This window comes from Vidua macroura, chromosome 3 (assembly GCF_024509145.1).
Source record: "Vidua macroura isolate BioBank_ID:100142 chromosome 3, ASM2450914v1, whole genome shotgun sequence".
Lineage (NCBI taxonomy): Eukaryota > Metazoa > Chordata > Aves > Passeriformes > Viduidae > Vidua > Vidua macroura.
Genome location: NC_071573.1, coordinates 30,236,701 through 30,246,918, shown reverse-complemented (window position 1 = coordinate 30,246,918; position 10,218 = coordinate 30,236,701).

The window sequence follows — 10,218 nt, the reverse complement described above, 5'->3', positions numbered from 1 at the left end:
TAAGAGACTTAGGGTTTCAAGAGGTAGTTTATTATTATTCTGACGGTAGCGGTTTCTCCTCATTTGTAAGACAATGATGCTTAATATTCACCGAGGAATAGTGAGGTGGCATTTGAACACCCCCAGCCCCGCTTTGGGGGCAGGGTTCCCGTTGCACAGAGGCTGCGCAGCGCCCGCAGGGACCGCTCTCGGCAGGGTCTCTGGACCGGACCGGGCCGGGCCGGGCCGGGCCGGACCGGGGTTATCGAGACTCGGCAGCAACCGTGGGATTGTTCCTGGCAGGCCCGAGCCGGGCATCTTCCCAAGTGGCTGCAAAGCCATCCCATCCGCGGAGGCGGACAGGTACTGAACAACCTTTGCAAACTCGGCCGAGTTCAGACCACGGTGTTTGCGCAGCTGGAGGGGACGGGCGCCGTCGTGCCCGGCTTTCCCGGGGAGTGGGGGGGGCGAGCATCCTCTGATTGGGGCAGGCAGAGGCTAGACACACTCGGAGCAGCATTCAGCAGGCATCCCAAATCGCTTTTTTTGCGATTGGCATCCATAAAACATGTCTGCTAAAAATCAGAACAAAGCCAAGCCCAGGTAACATCGCTGTAGACGCTGGCTGGCCTTAAGGACGGGCATAATTTTGGGCAATGAAAATAATATCTCTGTTGACTTCAGATAGGTCTCTTTGTCCAGCAGATAAATAATTTCAAGTGTGGTCTTGCTGGTTGGGGTGAGGGGGAGAGTTTTGTTTGTTTAAAGACTCGGAATCTACCCAATCTTTAGCTTCCCTCTCCCTCTTTCCGTAATTTCCCTTGCTTGGAAAGCTGGAACATGTTTGTATAAAACTCGAGTACACTGTGGAGAAGGAGAGGGAGAAAGAGTGGGTGCAGGACATAAAAATTCTAACAACAAGTAGCCCCGAATATGTGAGTGATACATGTATATTTATTCTTGCCAAACACTTCTACATCTGCTAGGCAAGGCGTTGGGCTCTGTGTCTGCTCAGTCCTGTATACTCCTGTGGAATAGAACGCAGTGAAATCTCTTTACGTGCTTATATATATGCGTGTAGGACTATACAGACAGATAGGTAGATAGACTGCACTCGCATAATCTACCCGTGTCTATCTATCTGGGAGGATTAGTTATCTCGGCATCTATTGAGAATTAACAAGGGCGAGAGATTATGTATCAACGTACAGACAACGGCTACGAATATGAAACCTTACGTACATAGGTAAGACGGATTCAGTCAGCCACTCAGATGCAAAGCTCCTCTTTAAGGCTGCTCTGTCTTATCCTCTCAAAGCCCTCTGACAGCTTCCTCCCAGCACCTTCACCAGGGAATAAGGAGAAGGCTCGGCACTGCACATCCCTGCTTTTCACATCCGAAAATGACAGACATATGTCACCGCCGTGCCTGGACTTTGCTGGAAATGGGCCGCCTCCCCCGACCCCGCCACACACACCTTTTGTTCCAGGCAAAATAAACAACTCGGAGGAGCTGGGAAAGAGTGTTATGCCAGAAGGGAAGAGACAGCGGGAGGGCCACGCTCCCTCCCACCCCCCCCCCTCCGCCCCCGGCTCCGCGGGCGCGGGTCTCTGCGGGACCCCGGCGGGGAGGGAGCGGGGATGCTACAGGGCGGAGGGGTCCCTGCGGTGGCGGGAGAGGGGCGCGCCCATCCCGGGGAGTGGCGGCGGAGGGCAGGGCAGAGCAGCAAGGCTGTCGGGCCGGGCCTGCCGCACCTCCAGGTGCGGGTAAGGGGCCAGGGCTCCAGCCGGGGGGGCTGGAGAGGCAGACGGGGTCTGGGGGGAGCAAGAAGAGTAGCTGTACGACCGAGGAGGCTGGGGCGCGGGGCCAGGGCCGGGGCCGGGGTCGGGGAGGCGCACGGCGAGGTCTCTCCGCGGCTCAGGACTGTATTTTGCGGCAGAAACTCTCTTGAGCGCAGACAATGGAGCGGGATGTTTACTGCGGGCGGGAAGACAATTAGCAATTCATCGGGAGAGATGTGTCACCCAAATGTCACGGAGAAGCTAACATGACATCTGTTTTAATGGCTCCGTGCTAATAAACTCCTCTCGAAGGGCGGCTTTGTGGGGACGTCAAAGATTATTTACAGAATGAGTCAGTTTCCAAACGGGCTGAGGCGCCGTCGGTGGCGGCGGGACCGCGGCGCGGCGGGGACACGGCGCCCGGGACGCCGGGCGGGAAGGACCTGCCGGGAAGGGGCAGCTGCAGGCAGCGCTCCGGCCCGGCTCGGCTCGGCTCGGCTCGGCACGGTCCCGGCAGGGCCCGCCTCGCGGAGGGCGGTCAGAGCGCCCGTGGAGGCGCAGAGGGCAGGCGGCATCCCCGGGCGAGTGTCCTTCCTTCCTCCCGCGATGGCTGTGCCGCGACGGCAGCGGGACGCGTGCTCCGAGGGGACGCACGTCCGTCTCCGTGGCTTGCCTTCTGCTTAGCTTTGCCCAGAGGATGGGGGAGTCACAGCCCCGGGAGAAACCGCCCCGTGCGAAGGGCCCCGAAGCAGCAGGGACAGGGTCCCCGTCCTGGGCCGCAGACGCCAGGCGCGGAGTGGCCCGGCCTCGGAGATGGAAGTTCCTCGGCACCGGGAAGGAGCGAGGCCCCAGAAGAGCGGCCGGATTTTCACCGAGTGCCACATCCTGCGTTATTGAACAAGACACGCTGCAGTAAAACACATAAGTAGACAAACTGAGAGAATCCATTTAGAAGTTAACACAGTGACTCGCTCACAAGCACACAGTGGGGGGAGACAATTTAATTTCCCTCAAATCCATTCTAAGATTTTTATGTTTAGATTGTTGTTTAGATGTCATTAAAAGGTTCTTTAAAATAGGAGAGGGGGAAACCTATCGAGCCTCTGGCCACTGGCTTGTATTTCTGTGCCTCCTCAATTTTCGTCCTCTGGAGAGGGGATGCGTGGAATATATCCAACTGTTCTTGCAGATACGTATGTGTATAATGAGAAAACGTGTTTCTGTGTTCCGGTCTCTATATATGCATATATGTGCATCTCATCTGTACAGAGAATGGATACTGCTCCTTTTTAAGACAAGCAGAGCGAACCAATCCAAAAAGTCTTTACTCGGGCAGAACTGACGCTGAACGTAATAGCAGGTTATTGCAAACCTGTCCTCGGTACTTATTAAACGTCCAGATCAAATACATTAATGGATAGCGAGAATGAAAACAGGCTGAGAACCGTCTGTCGTCCTTTCAAGGGCAACGCAAACGCGGTATTGACACCGGGACTGAACGGAACAGCGTGCTCCGTAACCTGGAGAGGGGAGGGAGGTGGGCCAGGAAGTAGGTGGGTAAGAGGAAAATTGCCATTGTCAGGAAAACAAAATGCAGTTTTAGGTGGCCCACACCTGAGATGAGCAAATAAGCCTCAGATCTACTTCTCTTCCTGTCTCCAAAGGTGTTTTATAGTCTCAAAGACAGCTAGGGCAGGCAAGTACTGGTCCCGCACGTGCGGGATTGCCCAGGGGACAGAGCCGCGGGAACAGGGGCTCCTCCTGACGGCCCGGAACCACCGAGTCCCACTTCTCCCCGTTCCCGCCGGGGTCATTCTCTCCCAGCCCTGAACACAACTTACCATTTTAATACAGACCTCTTGGTGGGGATCTGCTTCCCCGGGCTTCGCAGGGAGCGTTGTCCGGGCCTCCGGGGAGAACGCACCGTCCGCTGCCCGGGACGTGGGCCCCGGGAAGCGGAGGAGAAGAGGGATGGTGAGAACACCAAAATTGTCCCTACACGCCCCTTACTTACTTGACTGTTTGTACCCATCTCCCTGCACACGCCAGTTCTGTGTGGTTGCCCGATGTGTGCGCATCTGTGCCCGTGACTTTTGGGGGAGCGGGGAAGAGCCCCGCTGCTCTCTCCGCTCATGCCCTCGCTGTTGCGCTTCCCCTCGGCGCCGAGTGCCGGGCAGAGCCTGCCTGCTGCGGGCACGGGGGGCAACGGGGCGGCCCTCGCAGGGCGGGAGCGGCGGGGAGCCAGCCCCGGGGAGCGGTGGGTGGAGGGGGCGGCCCTCTTGCACAGCCCCCCCCCGGACCCCAGACCTCTGGGAGTAGGGGGAGGCAGCGGAGAGATCCCGCTCTCCATTCCAGCTATTTTCAGAGCTTGGGAGCACGGTAAACAAAACGCTCCTGCTATCTCCTCGCGCAGATAAGGCAAGAAGTGGCTTTCTTTAATAATATGATTGAAATGTTAGGGGTATGATGCCTCCTCGTTAGTAATATTGGCTTTGCATGCAGAGCACAATCCCATCCCTCTAGACTGCTTAGCCAAAACAGAGCGTAAACTCTGTAATTAGTAACGTGTTCCATCATTAAAGAGCCCTGCTGAGAATTTCTATTTAATAATGGTCTTAAATTAGTTATGATGGTAAATACTCATCTGGAAATTCAACATCTAAAACCATCTACAATCTGGAAATGCTCCAGTGTTGCTGTAATCTCCTGTAACACAGAAATGACTATCACATTCAACCATCACATTAGAAATTCGTCGTACCGTTTGGTCCACTACTATACAGTATGGATGTGTTAATTAGGTTAACCCATAGACTGTCTGCTTCACAAATATTTAGAAATAAACAATGAAAGCTCCTTTTTAATACGATACAGCCAGGGAAGAGAGGAGGAGGGGCGGATTTGACTCTTTCAGTTAGAAAGTCTTTTGTTTTCAGATAAGGGGGAACTGCAACGCCGGGCCTAAGAGTTCGGCAGCACACAGCCACGGGCACGCACCCATGGGCATGCACCCACCCCACCTCGGCCGCGCTTAGCAGCTCCCCGCCACACGCAGCAGCAGCACCCACTGCTCCTCCTGCAGAATGTGGCTGCTATCATTCACCTCCCGGCCTAGGCAGATCAATTCATCACCACACCTTTTCTCTTTGGGGTTTATTGGGGTTTTTTAATTTAATTTGTCCATTTTAGGAAACAACTTATTCCTTCTCTGCCGTGTCCCCTATAAAGAGGGGCTTGGCTCCAGCAATTTTTCAAAAAAGAGCTTTAAAAGGATCCAAGGAGGAATAAGGAAGAGGCAGCGAAAGATAAAATAAATAAATAAATAAATAAATCTGGCTTCCCCCCTGGCTGCAAGCGGAATTAAAGTTTCACAGGCAGACTGTGATGCAGGTATAAATAAGTCATTCAGGTACGCTTATCCCCACTGGGGATATAACGAAAACTTATTTGTAATAACAATAGAAAATCAGTAACTGAGATAGTTGGGGGTAATGGTAGGAGCAAAGGGAGGGAAGTGAAGTATATTTCTGTATTTACCTAGACGTTTAAACGTTTATCCTCTCTAGCACTAACCTTTCATGTTTAATGAATGAATCTGCATTGCAGCTTTTTTGTTTTGTTTTGTTTTGTTTTTTTCCCTCCATGTGCCGGCTAGTTTTAAATCTGCAAGCACCACAAAGAGGCCGTGATCCCATCTGCCTATGATTCCAAATTAAAGTTCAAACGGATGGCTTACACACTGCTGATCCTGTATCATAGCCTCTCGCGCCCCTTCAATTACTATTTAATAGAATTACAGTGTAAAATCCCAATAGTCTTAAAGAATGTTTTATCACAGACTGAAGAGAGAGAATATACAGATACCTCCAATGTTATTGAACTGTATTGCTGACCTATTTAGATATTAAAAGGGAATATTCAGTGTTCTACAAGATATTACAAGAGCTCCTTTAATCTGAAAACATGCATATGTGTGTACACATATATATGCCTCTCTATGTGTGGACACTGTATACATCAGCTCCATCCCATCAGCGAGTGCCCACATCCAGCCACGCTCTGTGGGCGTGTTGGTTCACCCTTGTCCACACGTACACACACCCACGCAATAACACACGCTCCTCCAGGTCGTGTCAAAATTCGTGAGTTTTGGTAAACTGCAGCAAAACTTTATTGTTGCCAGATATTGCCAGAGAAGTTAATCCAGTAGGGAAGTAATTTTGAAAAATACTCTTTAAGTGACCTTATTTTAAATGTACTTCCCCTAATGATGTTTCTATGGCGACCAAAAAAAAAAATCAAGCCCCCCCCCCAAAAAAAAAAAAAAAAAAATCAAAAAAAACCAAACAACAAACCCCAAAACAACAAATCCAACCAAATATTTGCGGTATAGCTGAATTCCCCTCTAATAACTAGGACTGGAATTAAAGTCAGTCGCAGTCCGGATTTAGCTGCTGTAAATCTTGACTTCTAGTGTAGTTCTCGTCTTTTTCTACTTGTTCGGCAAAGGACCTGTCTGCCGCTGGGAGAAACGATTCTGCCACTTCACCTAAGCGAGGTGATTCTAACCATGCACTTGGAGGTATTTACATCTACACTTTATTCAATACTCTTTAACATCTTCCTTCTCTTTCAGTTCGCGAGGTGCCAAGACACTCTGAAGCCTCCTGGTCTGAAACCACCTTACTTTCAAATTAAAAAAAAACAGCGTCGAAAACAAAACCTCACAGTCGTCCTTCCTCCAGACACAGCAACACAAATCCCTTTCGTATCATTTAATCACAGCTATAACCCTACAGCCCTTGCCTTTTGTCATTACCGTGCCAGAAGAGAATATTTACCATGATTGTCAGTAATATCCTTAGTGCTTTCCCTTCCCAACTCCTTCTTGCACATACAGAGACACACGGACACCCGCCTCCCTGCCTTCTCCATCCCTTGGTCAGTTTACAACTGGATGGTTTGGTTCATTTCCTCCTTTTTTATACACCATTTGCAAACTTCTGTGTATCTGGGCTCTCTGCGGGGTGGTGATGTGGCTACAGACCCTCTGCATTTTGTACTCGTGCGTAAGCGTGTGTGTGTGTGTGTGTGTGTTGGTGTGTGTCGGTCTGCACACCCGTATGCGTGTGCGCGCTCTAGAAAAAGGCAATGTTTGTCTGTTCTCTCCCTACACGCGGAATCCAGGCCAGTGCGATGTGGAGCTCAATAAGAAACTGCATGAATAAACACGAATAGAAAGTTATGCTCAGCTAACCGAGGAAATCAGAGCAATACCAGGGCACCAACGTCCACATTTCTTTTCACTTCGGGCCGGGGCAATAACCTCATCTGGGTATGCTAAAAATTAAGGGCAACGGGCAAGCAGATTCAAGTCCCTCGAAAAGGCTGCTGTAATTGATCAGACAGAGAGAGATGGGGTGACCGAAGCCCACGCCTGACCGCGGAGGGCCAGCGGCAGCCGCGGCCCAGCAGGCACACAAAGGACCCCCAGCCATGCAAAAGGGCTCGGGCAGCGACCACGGAGAGAGAGAGAGAGGGAGGGAGGGAAGCAGGTGGCGTCGGTGGTCCCCAGACCTTCACGCCGGGTGGCACGCACGCCGGTGGACCCGCAAATCGGAACTAGCTGGGGATGAAGGCAGTGTTATAGGCGAGGGGTAGGTGGTGAGGGGGTTAACTACCGTCTCCAAACTGCTCCGGAACCGGCTGGTCTCGGCCCGACTTCCGACGGGCGGGGCGGGGCAGTGCCCCCGCGGCGGAGGGCGAGAGGCGGCGGTGCAGGACGGCGCGGGCCGGGGGAGCGGGGCCGCCCCGACCGGCTCCCGGGGAGGTAGCTCGGTGGGCTGCCGGGCTCCGGCCATCTGCCTCCTGTCCTCCGGCTTTCTCTTAAATATTGATCAGATGCACTTCAGCTTCTGAGTAATTTCATCTTAATCAGCGGCCGGGCTCGGCGCGGATAACAAACTAATGCTGGAGAGGGCCTGTGGATAATGCCGGGCCAGGGGCAGGGAGGAGGCAGCCCTCGGGTTTGGTGGGGCTCGATAGGCCCTATCTTCCCGGGGCAGATGGACTTAGTGTGTGAGAAGGCTTAAATGCAGCTTTTCATAGATTTACACCTCAATCAGCCATTCAGGTTTTTTATGCAAATCCTAAAACAACATCATTTATCCATTACGAAGCCCGGCTTTGAAACGGCATATCATTAGCTGCACCCTTGGCACCCCGAAACCATGCAAGCACCGACGCCCCCTCGATGAGATGTGTCCTCTTCCCCCAGAAACCCCGCCGGCTCCAGGGAGAGGCGGATACCCCCAGCGCGGCTGGGGCAGCTCCTCCTTCGGGTTTGGGCTGGGGATCCGACCAAAGGAGCAGCTTTTTGGGGACGGGAGTGACAAACGGCGCGGGAGAGTAAAGGCCCTGCCCTTAAGCTTAAGCTGTGCTGGAGCCTAAGGCCAGGTACCGGTGGGGCGAGGCTAAGGGCGATCTCTGGTCTCCTCTAGCAGCCACGGCATGACAGGGCGATATTAGGGAGGCTTAATCAGAGGGAAGAAAAATCCAAATCTATCAGTGTAAGGCTGAGCTGAGGTAGATTATTGCTGCCGGCTTGACGCCTTCTAGCTGCAGCTTCGAGACGCGAAAATGAAAAGAAAGCAAAAAAAAAAGTCTGTCCCAAACTTTCACGCCCCTGAATCCTTTCAGGTATTAAATTCCGTTAAAAACACTGCTGGATGAGAACGACGCTGCTATCAGAGAGCAACAGAAATACCGTCCTTAAAAACAATGTATCGACATCAAAGATCTTCCTCCCCAGAGCTGGGGGTGACTGGAAAGCCAGTTTGTTCTTCTAAAGGCTTCTCCGCTGCCACTCTGCCGGCGGGGAGAGAAAAAGCAACCCACGCTCCAGCGTGAGACCCGGCGAGGGTGCCAGCCACTGGGGAACCTTTTATCCCCTCCTGGGTAATATTTTTCCCTTCAAAAAGCCGCGTGGGGGAGGGTAAGAACTAGGTCCATCACACCACCCACGCGGAACACGGTAGCCCTATTGTGTGTCTGCCCCCAGGCAATTCCCGTCCATTTCAGTTTCGTACGAGCGGAATTTATTTTCTGTTAACTTCCCACTCGTGTTGGCGACGGGCCAGTGGCACGGCCGGAACTGCCCGTGGGTAAGACCCCGGCGCAGAGCCGTGCGTTGAGCGGAGTCCACGGGGAGGGGGAGGCGAGCCACGACGGAGCGGCCGCTGCCTGGGGCCGTGCGTGTCCTTCGCCGCGGTGGCTCCAGCCACACACGGGGACGTGTTGCCTACGTCCTCACTGCGCTCACACGCGCGGCTTTTCCTCAGGGGAACCACAGGTGTGTGAACGTGTTCACACATCGGTTTATTCCTTAAAATTACCCATTCGTGGCTTGGTCTAAAATCTCGCACCCTATGGCGGTTCTCCCAAATCCACAGGTAGCCTCTTGAGGCGTGGGGGGGGAAGGGAGGAGGGGGGAAGAGCCCATGCGCTTTCTATGTCTCTCCGCAGACCTAGCTCGGACCTCACTAAAAAAGAGGAGGAGGGAAGAGGGAGAGAGGATTCAGGCAACACAAAGGTAGATCGGAAGTCCATATTAGTTTGGAAATGGTCAAGAAATTCCAGGCACGTTTCTCTCTAAATCCCTGGTAATATTCAAAATTGTATTTTCAAGTAAAAACAAGTTTACCTCTTGCTAATTCACGGCTGAATAATCTGCCCAGGGCAAAGCAAAACTTTAAGGAAAAAGAAAAAAGGGAAAGGGGAAAAGGAAAGAAAGAAAGATGCTGAAATACTGTTAGTCATGCAAATAAAGGCTTCTTTCAGCACATTACAATATACTCCGGATTCGAGGGGAGGAGCTGCAACCCGTTAAGGGCGAGGAGGTTTTGTTTTTGTTTTCATTTAAAGCTACAAAACAAATCCTGAAATTTCTTAACCGTTCTCTGGAGACAACCATCCTTACAGACAAGAGCTCGGGGAAAACTTTTTAGCTCGCAGTGCACAAAAAAAATGACCGGAGTGGGGGCACGATGGAGCCCACCGAGGCGGAGGGGACACGGAGGGACACGGCCGTGCCTCGCGCCGCCGCCGCTATCGCAGCACTGTGTCCCCGTTGCCGCCCGCAGCCTCCTCGCAGGGTCGCTCCGTCCCTGTAAAATCCCTCCGGGCTGTCCCGCCGAGCCGGAGGGGGGCTGGAGGGGCGTAGGGACCGCGCAGAGCTGCGTGCCCCACGGCGGGACAGAATGCGGGGCCAGGAGCCCACGGGGAAGGAGTGATTTTCCGTGGCGGACAGAAACACCAACATCGCTGGGTAGATAAGAAAATGGAATACTGTATTTGATTTAGAAAGTTTGTACATATAGATAAACACGCAGTTAAGGAAACAATAGTTTAAGCGTCCTACGTGGAGTTTAAGAAGAGACCCCCCAAAGCTGCTATGAA